At 44.3% G+C, this 19249-nt stretch overlaps 1 protein-coding gene across 1 annotated transcript in view; it reads right to left on the reverse strand.

Annotated features, from left to right (window-relative positions):
* Nucleotides 1-19249, reverse strand: part of FOXD1 (forkhead box D1) — a 138570-nt gene that overhangs the window by 13071 nt on the left and 106250 nt on the right. The window lies entirely within an intron of this gene.

Genomic DNA, 19249 nt, shown 5'->3' on the forward strand with positions numbered 1-19249 from the left:
TTAGAGGGTTTATTAAGTTGCCCAGAGTCACACAGCAGCAGAATTCAGGCTTGAGCCCAGGTTTAAGGTGGAGTCCTGACCACCTTCCTATACGGCTTGTTTTTCACTGGGAGCCTTGGCTTCTCCCCCACCCCCATCCTACATCACAGCCCTTGTCCCCATGTCATCATCATCCCCTAAATACAGGCATGTCTGGTATGAATTTGGCCACAGTGGAGAGAGCAGAACCAATTTAAGTCTCCCATAGATCCAAAGGCATGCTAACTTTTACTGGTACCTCCTCCATGATATCAACTATATTAAAATGCTTCAGCAGCCTATTTTAAATATAAATGTGCAATGAGATCCTACTGTGTAGCACTGAGAACTATGTCTAGTCACTTATGATGGAGCATGATAATGGGAGAAAAAAGAATGTATACATGTATGTGTAACTGGGTCACCATGCTATACAGTAGAAAAAAAATGGTATTGGGGAAATAACAATAAAAAATTTTTTAATATAAAAGTGGTTGAAAACTCTTTGAAAGGATATATATAAAACATATATATATTACACATATATAACATATATATTACACATATAACATATATATTACACATATAACACATATATTACATGTATAACATATATAGCACATGTATATTACATATATAACATCTATGTAACATATATAACATATATATTACACATATATATCACATATGTAACATATATATCACACATATATCACATATATCACATATATATCACACATATATAACATATATATCACACACATATATTACACACATATATATCACACACATATATTACACACATATATATCACACACATATATTACATATATATATCACACATATATATCACACACATATATATCACACACACACATATATATATTACACACATATATATTACACACACACACATATATATATATATATATTTTCTTTTTTTTTTTGCTTTTTAGGGCCCAATCTGCAGCATATGGAGGTTCCAGGCTAGGGGTTCAATTGGAGCTAGAGCTGCCAGCCTACACCACAGCCATAGCAGCGCAGGATCCTGGCCGGGTCTGTGACCTACACCACAGCTCATGGAAATGCCAGATCTTTAACCCATTGAGTGAGGCCAGGGATAGAACTTGCAACCTCATGGTTACTAGTCACACTCGTTTCTGCTGTGCCACAAGAGGAACTCCAGCATTTTGTAATTTTATTTCGATTTTCCTTTTTATTTTCAACTGGCCATTTTATAAGAAATTATCTTACAATCAATTTAATTTTTCTTTCTGAAACATTTTGTAGGCCCTCAAAAAGCCCTAGGGACTGGGCTTTGGTGACTTTTTTTTTTTTTTTTTTAAATCATGGGATGAGGAAGAGAGCCTCTCCCTATATTTCCACATCCTCACCAATATATAAATCTTTGATTCAATTTCCAGAAGGACTATTTTATCTCCTGAGGCAAGGAGCACTAATTCCTTTACCTCAGTGCCTTCTGGGAACTTTTGATCCCAGGTCTGCTGTTTTGGTGTCCTTTTAACATTTCCAACTTGTTGCCATGGGAGGTTAGTGATGAAAACAGAAGAATGGTTTATACTGTGCATAACAAATTCTCAATTCCTGCAGCCATTGCCCCGTGCCTCCCCTGCCCCCCACTGGCCCCCAAATAAGGGTCAAGGTTGGCAATGATGCACTTGAGAGACATTGGCAGTCATGAATTTCTGAGGTGGTGTATTAGTCAGCTAGGGCTGCCACAGCAAAATACCAGACTCTGTGGCTTAAACAACTGAAATATATTTTCCCACAGTTCTAGAGGCTGGAAGTTCAAGATCAAGTGCTGGCAGGTTTGGTGTCCTCTGCAGGCCATAAGGGAATGATCTGTTCCAGGCTTCTTTCTTTGGCTTGCAGATGGCCACCCTCTTGCTGCCTCTTATAAGGCTGACCTGTGTTCCTGCATGTCCCTGGTGTCTCCCTGCTGGTCCTAAGCGCCTCTTCTTATAAGGAAATCACACTGGCAGAGGGCCCACCCGAACGCTCCTTAGCTTCAACAGAGTCACCTCTTTAATAGCCTTCTCTCTAAATACAATCACATTCTGAGGTTCTGGGAGTTAGGACCTCCACAAAGGAATGTGGAGGTGAGGTACCATTCAGCCCATAAATGATGGGTTTTATTGTAAAACACTCTGATAATGCTCAGAAGTACTCGCTCTGTCTTTGCCTAGACCTCAGGAGGGGGCTTGGCTGCACTTGGCAGAGCTGGAAAAAAAGGTGGGTTGCTTTCGCTCTATGGGTGCTTGCAGTGCTGTGCTAAATAAACGCTTTATCAGCCGTAACTCAACATCCTGTGATGTGGTCATTACCCCCGGTCTGTACATCGAAAAACAGAGAGGTTAAGTGGTTTGCCCAAGATTAGTCAGCCAATAAGTGGCAGGGCTGAGACATAAATTGAAGCAGTTATACTCTTAGTCACTACAACATGCTGGTGTGTAAAAGCCCTTTATACATGTGGAGAGGGGATAGCTTTTCATTTCCAAAGGACTTGATTTGTTTACTCATTGTGTGTGTGTGTGTGTGTGTGTGTGTGTGTGAGAGAGTGAGAGAGAGAGAGAGAGAGAGAGAGGGAGGGAGGGAGAGAGAGAGAGAGAGGGAAATGGAGGGAGTTTATAAACAAGTTCTTGCTTTGTGTTTTATTTGTTTTTGTTTTGTTCTGTTTAGTTTTGTGTAGGGTGGTTTTGCCTGGGAGATCACCCATAGTTAAGCCTTACAGTTCAAAGATGAAGGCCCAGGGAGGGAATTTGGATGGTGGCCTAATAGTAGGGGCGGAATAGGGGCTGTGAGCTTGAGGTTTAAGAGAAGAGACCCCCACCCGCAACCCCCGCCAACTCAGGATGGTCTCCCAAGATTTGGAAGGAGTCTGTATAGATGGTATTCCAGGAATGACAGAGGCCTGAGCCCACCACACACAGGGACAGTGAGGTGGCAGCATCAAGGATGCCCAGGACCTGTGGAGATGGGCACCAGGCCCTGTGACTCAAACTCTACCCAGTAGTCCCTGAGGCATGGAGGGAGAGGATGCTAGGGGAGACAGCATCCTTCAAATGGACAGTGGTGACTGACAGATGAGGACTGACCCTGCTGCCCCACAAGCCCAAGAGGTCTCACCTAAGCAGGAGATACAGATTCTCAGCAATTGGAAGAGCGGGTATGTGTACCAGGTTTATTTTGATTTAAAAAAAATAAATGTGACATTTTTTACCATTTGACTGTCACAGAGCAATTCACATTGTACATTTATTCTGGTTCCTTGCCAATTTTTCCTGTCTTATTTAAGCTATCGGATCCCAAATGGGGTAGAACAGATTGGTCAAGAGTGTACAGAAAGGGGCTTTGAATTCACACTGACCAACCCAACTATTTCCCCACCCCCAGACTTAGATACAAGTGTCATGTGTGTATTTAGCTGCCTCATCTGCACATGGTCCATTTTCCCAAACTGGGCATTAGGGTCCAGATCTTTCCTTGTTTCCTCATCCTCATCTTGTAATGATCAGCATAGAGCCCAATGCTTAGAGAACACTCATGGATGGAAGAGAAACTTGCTTAAGATATGACAGGAGTTCCCATCATGGCGCAGCAGAAACAAGTCCGACTAGGAACCATGAGGTTGCGGGTTCAATCCCTGGCCTCGATCAGTGGGTCGAGGATCCAGCATTGCCTTGAACTATGGTGTAGATGGCAGATGTGGCTCAGATCTGATGTTGCTGTGGCTGTGGTGAAGGCCGGCGGCTACGGCTCAGATTAGACCCCTAGCCTGGGAACCTCCACATGCCACGGGAGCGGCTCTAAAAAGACACACACACAAAAAGATTTGCATGACAGATCTTCCCCCACAATGGGCATTAACACCAGCCACTTGGGATTTGAGCAGGGATTTTATGCTAGGTCATCATCAGAAATGGTCTGGCCCCTCTCAGCAGGTGCTGGACAAGGAGGGCCGTGCGAGTTGCTGGCAGCTTTCTACCTGTCCTTGATTTGCCAGGCTTAATGGAGAGAGGACTGCTTCGGAGTCCAAGAGACTTGGGTTTTGAACCATTTAACCTTGGATGAATTCTTTGGGCAAATTACTTAGTTTCTCTTAACCTCATTTCCTGGTCTTTAAAATGGTAAGAAGTACATTAAGCAACTACACTAAGGAAGTTCCAAGAGGATTAAATGATATAACTTATGCAAAGCCCCTAGCATAGAGAAAAAGCTCAGTTACGGCTGGCCACCTTACCTTACCAACCCCCACCCCCGGCCTCTGCCCATCCATTCCTCAGGGAAAAGACCAGCATCCGGAAACACTCCCAGGCAGAGGAAAGTGAGCCCTAGAAGGCATTACTGGAGGAAAATAGCCTGGAAACTCTGATCCAGGGTGGCTGGCAGAATCATGAATCAGAATCACACACACAAAAACCCTCAAAACAAAACAAAAAATGGCACTGAGACTTAGGACAAGGGTTACAGCTCGTTTGAGGACTATAATTTGTGTCTCCTTGGACTTGCCAGTGAGAACCCTAGATCCTGCTTACTTCCACCCGAGAGCCATCTAGTTGAAAAAGCAGCTAAATATTGCAACTCCGAGGGAGAGCAGCATGGCAGGATGCTTTAAAGCATTGACCTGAACTTAAATTCTTATTCTGCCACTTACTGCTCATAACCTCGGATTTTTCACATAACTTACCTGAGCTTATTTTATTACCTGCAAAATATGTTGTATGAAGCACTTCATTCGGTGAAGCCTAGAACCCAGGGAGCACTCAGAGGCACTACGGCTTTATAAGGTGGTGGTTAAAACTTGGACTCAGGAGCCTGGCTCTGCCACTTACTTTCTATCAAAAGTCATGTAAACCAGACTCTCAATGCCTCAGTTTCTTCCTTTGCCAAATGGGGATGGTATGATTACTCTTACCCTGAGCTGGGTTCCCTAGAAGCTCTGAGACAGGGATTTGAGAGCAACGAGTTTATCTGGAAGGGGCTCCCAAGACACGCTGGGGGAGTAGAGAAGTGAAACAGAGGAGGGGAGGCGGCAGTGAGCAACCAGAGCTTCTTTGCACGAGAGACTCCAGGGGAGTGTGTCCCACACACCCTAGGTACCCCTTGCCGAGGGCTAAGGAAGCTGGGGCGTTACCACCAAGTCCCCCTCTGTCATTGGCCGAGGGCTGTCTCTGAGGGTCTTAATGCTCAGTGCCCTGCATGTGGGGTGAGTGTGCTTCAGGAGCCAGGAGAAAAAGGGGTTCCTTAAGCAGAGAATTTCAGATGATAAACAGCCTATGGCACAGAGAAGAGTGAGCATGGATGTGGAGAGAGCACCAGCAGCTCCTTCTACACCACCTCACAGGGCTCTTGTCACCACTGAATAACGTAAGTATGTAACATGATGAAAACGGCGCCTGGCATGGAGTGATCACTCTCCCAGATGGTATGCACACCAAACAGGTCCGAGCAAGCTTTTGCTTAAAAATGTTTCAAAGTACTTGCAAATGTTCTGAAATTTCTCATTTAAAGGAAAGGAGGAACTAGGGAGAAGTAATTCAACTCAAAAAATATTTCTGAGCAGCTCACCTATGGCTGTGAGGCATTGTGCTTCCATTATAATCAACGGAAATAAAGAACTCAGATATCAGGGACAGGGTCTGCTCTCACCACCACTTCCTAAGCATGTTCTTTTGCCTTTTATCCTTTAAAAATATTCTTTCTTTTGTATCTTCCCTACTTCAGTTTGCCATTTGAAGGTGAGGGTCTTTGAAAATTCGTGGATAGCAGCAAATTTAAGAATTGCCATCTGTAGTTGTATAATGATCATCACAATCCAGTTTCACAGGATTTCCATCCCACAACCCAAGCACGCCCCCCCACCCCCCAAACTGTCTCCTCTACAACTACAGATGTGATAAATTCATTTGAGTGATAAAATAAAATAAATAAAATAAAATAAAAATAATAAAAAATAAAATAAAAAAAGAATTGCCAAAGTCACAGAGACAGCCAAGTCTCACTTTTCAATTCTATGAATATAAACCAATGAAGATGTCAAATTTTAAAAAAAAGGTCACTAAGAGCTCTCAACAAACGTACACAACAGCAAAGAAGATTCATACCATCCTCCCATATTATTAATCTAGTCCTTCACCCTTAAATATGGAAGAATCACCAAGAATCAATAGACATTTGGGGAAAACTGACACCACAAAAGAGAACCCAAAAGAACAAATAGTCTACAACAGAGAGAACATATATCAGACAGGAAATAAAAGAGAAGCTTCATAATTGCATACTTATGTGTTTTGAGAAACTTGAGAATTTATTGTGACCACAAAACAAGAACAGGTTGCTATGAAAAGGAAGCAAACAGAACAGCAACAAGAGTTCTTGGATATTAAAAAATATTTAGGTATAAATAAACAAACAAACAAACAAATAAGTAAATAAATAATTAAAAAAAAAAAAAGAACAGGAGTTCCCGTCATGGTGAAGTGGTTAACGAATCCAACTAGGAAACATGAGGTTGCAGGTTCCATCCCTGGCCTTGTTCAGTGGTTTAAGGATCCAGCATTGCTGTGAGCTGTGGTGTAGGTCACAGACATGGCTCGGATCCCGCGTTGCTGTGGCTCTGGCGTAGGCTAGCAGCTACAGCTCTAATTCAACCTCTAGCCTGGGAACCTCCAGAGGCTGTGGGAGCAGCCCTAGAAAAGACAAAAAAACAAAACAAACAAAAACAAACAAACAAAAAAACAAAACTTAGGTTTAAATCTAACAAAGCAAGCACAGGACCTGTATGCTCAAATGCAGGGTGACCCATGAACCATGAATCTAAGGAGACTTGGACATCACTATACTGTGGTAGAAGGAGCTTAGACCTGGGTTTGGAACTTGGTATGTCATTAGCTGTGAGATTTTGGTAAATTAATCTCCAATATCTATCACTGAAACATGTTTATCATGGCTGTTTTTAAATTGTTATCACATTATTCTAACATTTCTGTCATTTCAGTGTTAGAACCCATTGCTTGTCCTTCTTCATTCAGTTTGAGATCTTCCTGGCTTTTCTATGACAAGTGATTTCAAGAGAAACCTAGATATTTTCCAATTACATTTTGAAACTGAGTCTTATTTAAACCTCCAGGTCCAGCTCCCCTCACTCTTTTTCTTTCTTTCTTTCTTTTTCTTTTTTTTTTTTTTTTTTTGTCTTTTTGTCTTTTTAGGGCCGCACCTTGTGGCATATAGAGGTCCCCGGGCTAGGGGTCAAATTGGAGCTGTAGCTGCTGGCCTACACCACAGCCACAGCAACTCAGAATCCGAGGTGCATCTGCAACCTGCACCACAGCTCACAGCAAGGCCAGGGATCGAACCTGTGTCCTCATGGATACTAGTCGGGTTCATTAACCACTGAGCCACGACAGTAACTTCATCCCCTCACCTTTTTAAAACACCACTCCAGCAGGTAAAGAAGCCAGGCGGGGAGAGGTGGGGAGGACATCTCCTTGCTAGTTACAGGGGGGAGGTAGATGTCCAGGGGTTGCATGGCTTCTGCTGGTATCCGGGGGTTGGGGGCGGGGGGGGCGGGCAGCTCCTTTTTGCTGCTACGTGGTAAATCTGTGTCCCTGTGCAATCTCCACTGACACACAAGGAGGGAGTGGCCTCGTTACCATTGGCAATTGTGAAAGTTCTGACTCTTCCAGGCCTCCTCTGACAGCACCCCATTGGGCAGAGGAGAGATGCCTTATCTCTGCTGGGCGAGAGGAGAAGGCCTCCCATGTGGTCTCCACTGACATTACAAGGGTGGGGTGGGCCTCACCACCAAGTGCTGTGGATAAAAGTCTTGGCTCCCCATTTGGTCTTCACTGACTCCATCATGGTGGAGGAGTAGGGGCCTCGATCCAGCTTGGAAGGGTGTGGGTCTAGGCCTTTGTGGGCATGGGTGGGAGAAGGCCATAGCTCTTTCTAGGGTAGGTAGCTGGAGTAGAGTGATTATTCTTTATGTTTTCTGCTTTGCTGGGCTGCACATTTCCTATTGCTTTGGCTGGAAAGAGCAAGCTTCTGTTGGGGCTTTTTACATCTGCATCCACTGGCATTTCTTGAGGCAGCTTATTCAGCTCCAAGTCTAGGACAGATGAGGCAACAAGAGAACCCAGGGAACTCACCTCCACGTTGTTCCTTAAGGCCTCCTGTCCCTGTCTGGTCTGCCTTCTTCTTTTCCATCTTTCAGAGGCTTCCTACGCTTGTTTCATATATAGGGTCAGGGTTTTCATTGCATTTAGCGGCATGAATAGGGAAAATTATGCCAACCCATCTTTCCTGAGGTCAAAGTCTCTCATTCCTCATGTTAAAGTAACTAATATAACTAAGAATTTCACTGCAAGGCTTGGAAAATCCCACTGCGAAGAAATAGTCATGACTTTAAAGGAATCCATAAAAGCTGGTGTTTGGGGGCCAAAACTAACTTTGCTAATAGAGAGACTTTATATAAGTTTTCACTCAATGTTATTGCTTTGTTGAGAGGACTGCTTTTGACCTGTGATAGACATGACATGTCATAAAAAGAATATTAAAAGCGCCAAGCTGTCACTGTGCTTTAAGTGATTTGATGATAAGTAAAGGAGATTTTATTATATTCCGTAGAACACCGAGGTTTTAGGAATATTCTATGCCCCATTGCTTTGAGTCAGAAGGTAAATTATTCTAAGTCAGAGGCTATATCTGAATAGTCTGCTTAATATCTCCAATCACTTACATCACTTATTTGTGTGCATGTCAGCAATACACACAGAAAGTCTCAAAAGTGGGAAAAAAGTTGCCTGGGGTCACTTCTACATGGGACCACTTACGTCTGGCTCAGGTTGGAAACAAATGCGCTGACTAGATAACTTACCGGGCCCCCAAGGTCTGATCTAAATTCCGTAAAGGGACAGTGATGATCTGGAGTGTCAGGCCATATTTAGGGATTCAAAAAAAAAATATTTCAGAAAGGATCCTATTTACCTTTTGCTGGTTGCAGAATAAAACCATCCCTTTTGGAAAGTCCCCTCCCCACCTTAAAAAAAAAAAAAAAAACTCTCAGAGACTGTTGGGCTGAGACACAGACTTGGGTGATGAAGGCAAAAAATGAGGTTGGGCAGTCAGTTATTTTGCAGATGTTGAACTATTCAGCTGGGGTTCAGGCCAAGAGCACTGAGTACTTGAGCAAGGGGTGAGTCTTGATGGGGGAGGGGCAAGGACAATGGAAAAGACAACTCGTGTCCTCGGCCAGAGCTGAAAGCAACTCTCCTTGACACACATCATTTTTCTGTCCCAACAGCCCCAACAGAGCTTTTTAATATCGACTAGATGTCCCCAGAGAGTGCTTGTCACCCTTTAGAGCTGATTGTTTTCTTATGTTGGTATCTACGTGGTCAGCAAAGCTCTCCCTCTTCAGAAAGAAGAAAGAGGTAAATGCTGTTCAGCCTTAGTAGGTGACTGATTTTAGTTCATAAGGCTCTATTTTCCAAATCTTATGTAATGTTATATCTTTGAAATGAATTCTAAATTCTCTCGGACATCCAAACAATGACACACATGATGGATTTAAAGACATGCACGTGGGCAGGTAGTCTTGCTAGCAAATATTTCCTTCCAGATCTAACAGTTAGCTCCCTGGCCAGCACTCTAAGCAAACAAGAACACCAACATCCTCAGAGAAAAAGGGCGGCTCCGCCAGCAGCTCTCCCATCCCTGCCGATGGGTCCCTAGGATCGGCAGAGGTCTGCATCTAGTTGTCACAAGTGCAAGACTTGACATTTTTTAATTTGCTTTAGCTTCTTCAGAAGGATGCCCATGTTATTCACATCTCTGAAGAAAATGTCAAAACGCTATAGTATTTACAGCGACACACTTTCCACCCTTCAGGGGACAATTTGCCAATGCAAGGGATGAGGAAGGAGTGTAAGGAAAGAGAATCCAGAGAGACTTAGGGGAAGAGAACGGCTCATCAGCAGACACAATGGCATGCACCGTTTTCATGGTGAAGTGCTAGGAACTGCAGGAAGAGGCAAAACTGATCCACTGATCCAAATGGCAGTCCATTCACAGCGAACCAGACTCTTGAAGCCACCACACCCATGATGACGGAACAGTTCCTCCATGGCCTAAAGCACGTACACAGCTTACCAAGGGACGCAGGGTGGAGGAGCAGGAAGAGTGCGTCTCTAGATCCAGGAAGACTGGGTTTGAATCCCAATTCCATTACTTACTAGTTATGTAACCTAGTACGGATTGCCTAGCCTTTCGGAATCTCCAATTCTGACCTATAAAATGGGTCTATTCATTCGCATGTAGTCAAGGCTTATGAGGTGGCAAATGTCACACCGGGTCCTAAGCAACACAGCAATGCAGGAAACTCCTCGTGTGTTCTAATTTAAAGAAAGTAATACATGTAAAGCATAGTGTACAGAGACTAGCACATGGGAGATGCTTAGAAGCGATTAATTCCCTTCTCCTCTTTATCCGTTGAGGGCTACAGAAGCAGTTTAATCCCAAACAACCACTTGTTCATTAAAAGGTTAAATTATATCATGTCTGCCTCCAACAAAAGAAAGCTTCCATTCATGGACTCCTCTGAGGGAAATTTGGCATCTTAAATGTTAGGACCTTGCACTAGGGCTTCAGAGGAAAGAATAGAGGAAACGTTAGAGGCTTTCTATGAACGACTTGCCCTGACCATTCCCTCCAATCCTGATCCGACTCCTAACTAAGAGACATGGTGTAGAGGATTAGGTGTGCAGAAAGTGTAAGATGAGCTGGGTCACTTCCTGGAGCCATTAACTAGCCACAGTGACAGAAGGTAAGTCATCTAAGCCAATAAGAACAGCCACCATCCCCTACTGAAGTTCTTAAAAGTGCCCACTGGACTAAAAATCCCTTGAAACAAACACTTATTCCTTCGATGACTACCAAAAGGCAAATAGTGGGCACTCAAGCAGCATTTATTGAATATAAAATTGAGATCATACTGCCTTGCCCATGTCGTAGGTTTTTTTGTTTTTTTTTTTTTTAACATGAAGAGCAAATGAGACCATTGCTATAAAAACTCTTTGAGGTTGTAAAATACTATGCAGAATGTATGGAATTAATATATGCCTGTCCCAGGTCTGGAAAGGAAGTAGGAAAAAGAGAGAAATGGGAATGACGAAAGAGAGCTGAGGGCAGGGCAGGCTGTTAGACTTGAGAGCAAGCTAAAGCTACTCTCAGGTAGAGGAAATAGATTTCAATTGCTGCAAGAACTTCGCAGCCTGACAGTCTTTCAGTGATTGGTTTTTAAGACCTATTCTAAGATACTGCATCCTACAACCAGACTCAGGGTCCTGGGGAAAGGAATTATGACAGTCATATAATATGATGGATACCACGAGGCCTTTCTAAGGTCATTCTTCAGAGACACTGTTAGTGACACGGGATGTGATTAAGAACAAACTAAATAATTTTTTTTAAAAAAAGCAATTAGGATCTTAATTTGTAAATAAACAAAAGCATATAGAAGCAAGGACAAAAGACAGAGAAGAGATCTACCAATAAGTTAACAGTAATACATTATTAGAAGTGGTTGTGATAATTACCAGTAATCTCTGTTGTCTTGTGTGTACTTGTATACATTCTATATACTCTTCAATGAATAAGTATTACTTTCAGAGCTGGAAAGGGATCCCTGTGTGTAAACACATATTCTCTTCTTCACTGGTTCTTACATCCATTCTGGGAACTGATTCAGATCCAAATCAGTTATTCCAAAAACCCAGTCACCAGGAACTGGATCAGATGTTCCATCCAAGTCCCAACTGGCAAAAATGAGACCTGTAATTCAGCTTTTTGATTTTGTCAGCCGTGAGGCTAGCTTGGGCTCTTTCCCCTTTTATCCTGGAAGTTGGATGCCTGGATTCCAGTCACAGCTCTCTCCAATAGCTGTGTGCCCTCAGACAGGTCACTGTCCCTCTCTGGGCTTCTTTCCTCCTCTGGACTCTGAAGATCCGGGACCACCTGGGCAATTTTTATACCATTCACACCTTCCGTTGGCTCTTTACTCTGTGTATATTTGTTCCATTGTACTCCCTCTGCCAATTCTTCCCAAGGAGAAGACGTGAAGTGCAAATAAGCCTTTCTGAGTTTTTGCTGACACTTCTAATTGCAAGTCCGAAGATCCGGCTGGCTGGAGTGAAGGTTCTGCTTGTTGGTGGAGTCCATGGGCCTGAGCCGGTGCTGTACCCTTCCTCTCCCCCTAATCAGAGCCCCGGCTTCTGACCTCTGGACTGGCATCAGAACAGCAACCAACATTTGGTTGACATGGACATAATTTTCAGCAGGGGAAAGCAGAAATGAATACAAAAGGCTTCTTTTCTTCCAGCGAGTTTGAGGATCTGCTTTTGGGTTTGGGTCTGTCTGTATTTGGCAGAGCTGGTCTTGGGGAAGACCTGGCCTTTGTGACCAAAGGGTCAGTCTCCTTCCTCGTCCAGGATGAAAGCAGCACACATGGTCCCAGAGCACCCAGATGGCCTGAGGGGGGCACCCAACCCTCCTCTGCCCCAGCCGCGGTAGCCCCTGACAGCCACAGGCCTCCCATCTCCCCCACTCCAGACTCCTCTCAAAGGCCCTTTATTAAACCACCAACTATTTGCTGTCGAGACATTTAGGATGAAATCATTGTGTTAAACAAATAAACGCAGCTTCGTCCAGATTTCTGCTCTGGGAGCAGAGTAAGAAAATAATTTCTGTCTGCTCGCCACAAAAGCGGCTGGAAAGGCCCAAAGAAAAATATTATTTTTACTCCATTGTGTGAAATATTGTCCTGGAGGATCTGACGCACTGAGCGTTTGAAGAGTTTGTGCTGGCAGGTTTCAAGGGTCCCCCAGGGTCGGCCCCCTGGGATTGTTTTCTGCATTAATAAACTTAGCATGATGTGTGTTAAAAGGAACATTCTGTTTGCTTTGTAAATAAGGGATGTCAAACAAGAAGCAGAAGCCTTACGGACACTAGGTGATGTGTTCTCAGAGCAAGGAGAGGAGGCGGGGAGGGAGAGGCACCCTGGAAAAAATGGGCATTGCTGGGGCTCCCTGAACTGAGCTGAGGCCTGGTTGGGAAAACAAATCAGTCTGTTTGAGTCCAAACCAGGCCATTTCCTCACTGATCCTGGTGGGAAAGCTGCACACTTTGCCCCGAACCAGCAGGATACAGGCTTGGGAAGGAAAGTTCTCAAGTGTCTGTCAGCTGTGTGCTGGAGGGGAGACGATGGCGCCTGGCAGAGGCCCTCCCCCAACCCGCAGCCCCCACCCAGCCCTTTGTAGAGAAGTTTCGTGGCTTGTCAGGATCTCCCAGAGCTGGCGGGCAGGCGGGGGCAGAGGTTAAAGCCATATCTTTGGGAAGGGTGACCTGACGGTCCTCCCTCTATCTCTCTCACATGGCTTCTCAGATGTCTCTGCAGCCCCTGAGTTAGTTCCCCTGTCAAATTCCTGACGGGGCCCTCGGGGACCCTGACATCGTGGGAGACACATCACCCTGGCCCCGGGCTCCCTGCCTCTGCGGGGAGCCTGAAGGAGCCAGGGCAGGATGTGTACCGACTCCGGCTCAAGTATTTGCTATTTTCACAGGTGCCTCCCCCTGGCCCCACAGCCCCCTCCGCTGTCCCAGCCAATGTTATTGAAGGTTCCCCAGACCTCCCAGGCGTTTTCGTTTCCACCCGCTGCCTGCTGGCTTCTTCCCTTTCTCCCCAAACTCTCCATTCCCCTCTGCGGTCCTGGAAAGACTTCCTCTGACATCCATTTCTATTCTGGCAAGTCCTGGTTCCCTCCTGCTCAGAAGTTCAAGCTGTTTCTTGAGATTCGGAAGGAAAGTGATGACAGGCGACGCTGAAGTCTCTTCGGTGAGAATTACAGACGTACGCACAGAGCCTTAAGGGTGTAGACACGGAACCCGGGGGGAGGGGTGCACCCCGGACCCCAGTGGAATCACCTGGAGGGCTTTCAGAGTTGCTGTCCTCTGAGCCCCCACCCCAGTGGTTCCGCTTCAGTGCCTTAGGGGTGATGTGCAAACCTCAAAATGTTTTGAAGTTTGGGGGACTCCCACAGTGGGTGATTCCCATGTCGCAACCAAGCAGCCAAGCCAAACTGTGTCCTCACCCCACACGCCAATTTCATGGGGGAGGAACTCATGTGTCCGAGGTTTCCGTGTTTGTTTCCTGTGGCGGCTGGAATGCGTGCCACAAACCGAGTGGCTTGAACAACAGAATTTATTCGCTCACAGCTCTGGAGGCTAGAGTTCTGACATCAAGGTGGGGGCCCAACTGCACTTCCTCCAGAGACTCTGGAGAAAGAGTCTTCCTTGCCTCGCTCAGCATTCCCTGGCTCGCAGCTGCACCTCTGCTCTGTCTTCGCACTGCCTTCTCCTCTGTGACGCTCTCAGTATCTTCATCTGCCGTCTGTGTTATCTCCCTTTGTCTCTTTCTTATCAGGACATTTGTAATGGCAAGTAGGTCCCATCTGGAGAGACCAAGATGAAATCCTCTTCTCAAAATTGCTAATCATGTCTTTGGCTATATAAGGTAGTATTCATTTTCCCACATATAATAGTCACAGGTTACAAGGATGAGGACATGGACCACCTCTGGGGGGGGTCGCCATTCAGCCTACTATAGTCCCTCAGTCAGTGGCAGAGTCAGGACTAGAACTGGGTCTTCGGACTTGCCTGCTGCCACATCAGGCCCCTGGATCACACATGTCCCCATGAAGCAGTCTAGTATGGAACGTCATTGCAGGGTTTTGCAGGCAGGAGACCTGAGTTCAAATCCCAGCACTTAGTTTACCACCGACTCTTGATCTGCAAATTGTGGCTAATCACTTGGCCTTATTTAAAGGAATGTGCATATAAAACACTTAGCAGGACCAGGCACATGGTAAAGGCTCAATGGTAGTTATCAATAGTATTCCTGGGTTAGCAGGGTTTAAATAGTTTATCATAAAAAAATATCTAAGAGTAAATAACTTGCAATTACACATATGAGAAAGGATTGTTTTCCAGAATATAGAGAGAACTCAAAAAAGCTCAACAACAAAAAACAGCATCACTCAAAAATGGCCAAAAGGATTGAATAGACATTTCTCCAAAGAAGACATATGAATTACCAATAAGCACATGTAAAGATGCTCAACATCAATAATCATTAGGTAAATGCAAATCACAGCTACAATGAGACACCACCTCATACCCATTAGGATGACTACGATCAAAACAACAGAAAATAAGCAAATGTTGGCAAGGATGTAGAGAGATGGAACCCTTGTGTGCTCTTCATATGAATGTAAAATGGTGATTCCCAAAAAATTAAAAATCAAATTACCATATGACCCAGCAATCTCACTTTTGGGTATATACCCAAAACAATTGCAACAGGATCTCAAATCAACATTTGTACACCCATGTTCACAGAAACATTATTCATAATAACCAAAACATGAAAGCAACCAAATGTCCATCAGTGGATGAACGGATAAGCAAAATGTGGTATAGACGTACCATGGAATGTTATTCAGCCTCAAAAAGAAGGAAATTCTGACACATGCTATAGCATAAATGAACTTTGAAGACATTATGCTAAGTGAAATAAGCCAGTCACAAAAGGATGTAATGTATGATTCCACTTCCATGAAATACCTAGGGCAGTCAAAATAATAGGAACAGAAAGTAGAATGGTGGTTGCCAGAGGCTAGGGGAAGGGAGAAATTGGGAGTTATTGTGGTATGAGTTTAGAGGTTCAGTTTTGCAAGATGGAAAGGGTTTTGGAGATGGATGGTAGTGATAGTTACACAACGATGTGCAAAAAAAATATGCAGCAGGTATATTGCTAATATAACATTAGCAACCTACGAGCTGGAATGAAATTAAACAAAGAGGATAAAGGTATCCAGAAGCCCCCGCTTGGGAGGTAGGGTGAGTGGGCCACACTGGGAGAGGGGTCTAGACTGCAGTGGGTGATAGGTCAAGTGGGAAGCAATTTCAGGGACCTGCACAGAGCTCTTCTCCCTGGCCTCAGAGTTAGGTGGTCTCCAAGGAGCCTACCTCCACAGCATCCTGGAGACTCTCAACAGGAGCCACCCCCAGCCTGCTAGTCTCACTGCTAATCTGTTTCAGTATCATTCACTTGGCTAAGTAGGATGAGCCAAAGAAAGAAAGGGAAACCTTAAAGCTACTTTAAGAACCATCTGAAACAAAAGCTTGTAGGATCTAGGGGCCTTTTAAAGATTTCATGATGCTTTTGTAAAATTTCTCTTCCACCAGCAAGTATTACAGGAAGAATTCCTTGAGGTCAAAGTTTGGCACCAATCTCCCAGCACCATGGACTTGCTGACTTTCCACAAAACATTGCTGCTGTTAGCAGGCAGCACAATCATACTGTGATCCATTTTAAAAGGTCCATTTAAGATCCATTTTTAAGATCCATGTTAAAAGGTCTTGTCTCCTCTCTGACTGGCCCCCACCCCGGCAGCCTCCAAAATGGCGCACACTGCCAGTAGGTCTCCCACCAAAGCTCCTGCTAGCCATCCAAAAATACCCACAGCTGTCTGCTTCTGTTACATTTTTCACTATACAGGACCCACAGGCTCCTACACACCTGACAAGAGCCCAGAGGGCGTTTAAGAACTGCAGCGCTGCTGAATACCCAGGCTCAAAGTAGCTTCCCTGTGCTTGGGGTAGGAGGTATGAGCAGGTTCCAAATCCCTCACAACTAGTAGCCAATTTTCCTTCCCTGGTGGCCTGCACTCCTCACAGAATAAACCAAGCAAGCAGGAGGAAGCAGCTTTGGAAGGCTCAGGAATCCCACCACTTCTCCATCCGCTGTTGTCTCCCAGGGATTTCTTTTCCTAAACTTGCTCCATGAGCAGGGGGTCATCAGAAATCCTAATCTGGCTTCAGGGGAAAGTTCAAGATGGTAACATATGGGTAAAGCCTAAGTGTTAGGTTCACTCTACCTACCTTCACAAAGAGGGAAAGCCAGGCTGGTCTCAACATCTTCTCAGCACTTCGTACTGCAAAGTAGCCCCCGTCAAAACCCACGCCCAGAGAAAACACGTGCTGTGCACATAATATATAATCAGAACAAGTGAAAATGTTTTCTCTCTGGGATGTTCGATATATGTCCATTTCCCATCTTTGACCTACACTACAGCTCATGGCAACATTGGATCCTTTAACCCACTGACCGAGGCCAGGGATTGAACCTGCATCCTCATAGATACTAGCCAGGTTTGTAACCCACTGAGCCACAATGAGAACTCCTTAGCTCAGTGTTTTAACTTGCTCTAATCCTATATCCTTCTACACCGCTCTGTGGTAGTCAAAAAACACAATAAAAAAAATTAAAAGGTGGACATAGGATTTGAATAAACCTTTCTTTTTCTTTTTTGGCCACCTCCACAGCATCTGGAAGTTCTCAGGCCAGGGACTGAATCCAAGCCAGAGCTGCAACCTATGCCACAGTTGCAGTAATGCCAGATCCTTAACCCACTGCACCAGCCTGGGAATAGAACCAGCACCTCCACAGAGACAAGCCAGATCATTAACCCACAGTACCACAGCGGAAACTCCCAACATTTCTTTAAAGAAGGTAGCCAAATGACCAGCAAGCACATGTAACAACATTGTTAGTCATCAGAGAAATGCAAGTCAAAACTATAATGAGATATCACTTCCCATCTCCCAGGATGGCTATAAAAAAAAAAAAAAGAAAATAACAAGTGTTGGTGAAGATACAGAGAAATTGCAGTCCTCAAACATCCCTGGCAGGAATGCACAAGGGTACAGTCACTTTGGAAAATAGTATGGAAGTTCCTCCAAATGTTAAGCATAGAGTTACCATATGACTCAATTCTCACTCCGAAGTATATACCCAAGAAAACTGAAAACATAGCTTCGCATAAAAAGTTATACACAAATGTTCATGGTAGGTAGCTCTAAAAAAAATGGAATAATGCAAATACCCAACAATTGATGAGTGGATAAACAAACTGTGGTATAGCCACATAATGGAATATTGTTCTACCATGAAAAGGAACGAAGTTCTGATGCATGCTACATATATCACATGGATGAACCCTGAGAAAATTGTGCAAAGTGAAATAAGCCAGATACAAAAGGCCATGTGTTGCATGACTCCATTTATATGAAACATTCACAATAGGCAAATCCACAGAGACAGAAAGTAAAGCAGTGATTGCAAGGGGCTAAGGGCAAGGGGACTGTGGAGTGACTAATAATGGGTATGAGGTTTCTTTTGAGGGATAATGAAATGTTCTGGAATCTCACGGAGATGATGATTCCTCAACTTTGTGGTATACGAAGAGCCACTGAATTATATCTTTCAAAAGGTGAACTTTGTGATATGTGAATTATATCTCAATAAAGCTGTTACGGAATAACAAAAGTAGGTGCATATGGGAATTCCCTTCGTGGCTCAGTGGTTAACGACTAGGAACCATGAGGTTTCGGGTTTGATCCCTGGCCTCGCTCAGTGGGTTAAGGATCTGGTGTTGCCGTGAGCTGTGGTGTAGGTCGCAGATGCTGCTCAGATCCTGCGTTGCTGTGCCTCTGGTGAAGGCTGGCGGCTACAGCTCCAATTAGACCCCTAGCCTGGGAACCTCCATATGCCACGGGTGCAGCCCTAGAAAAGACAAAAAGACAAAAAAAAAAAAAAAAAAAAAAAGAGGAAGATTTGGTAGGTGGGGAATTCGTATCCCCCAGCATTGGATCTTGCATGCTTCTAATGGAAGACAGGGTTGAACATAGTTCAAAAAGATATCTAAAGATTTATGATTTGGGCTCTTTAAGGAAATAAACACACCACTAACATACAATTGCTAATCAAATGGTAACTCGAAAAGTATCCTATTTTTGCAGCGAGGGGCCATTCTTTGCTCACCCTCTTTCCTGGTAACCTTTCAATTATTTTGTCTTTAAAACCCTAATAAAAACATCATGTAATTCCCTCCAACACCATGTTCAAAGTGAAGCAACAGAGAGTGGATCAGCCCATGAAGTTTCTAAGTTATTTACGGGGCTCAAGTCCCACAAGGGAGGCATTAGATGCATCCACTTCTATTAGATCATATATTGTTCGTAATGGGTTCCTGGAAATCCAGTTGTCTTTTCTTAGGGCCCCAGGATGTCATGACCAAAAATATACATTTCAAAA

Source organism: Sus scrofa, chromosome 2 (genome assembly GCF_054392235.1).
Source record: "Sus scrofa isolate SSC_HxYL_T2T_F1_AM1 chromosome 2, Sscrofa_HxYL_maternal_Yorkshire_Landrace_v2.0, whole genome shotgun sequence".
NCBI classification, from domain to species: Eukaryota; Metazoa; Chordata; class Mammalia; order Artiodactyla; family Suidae; genus Sus; species Sus scrofa.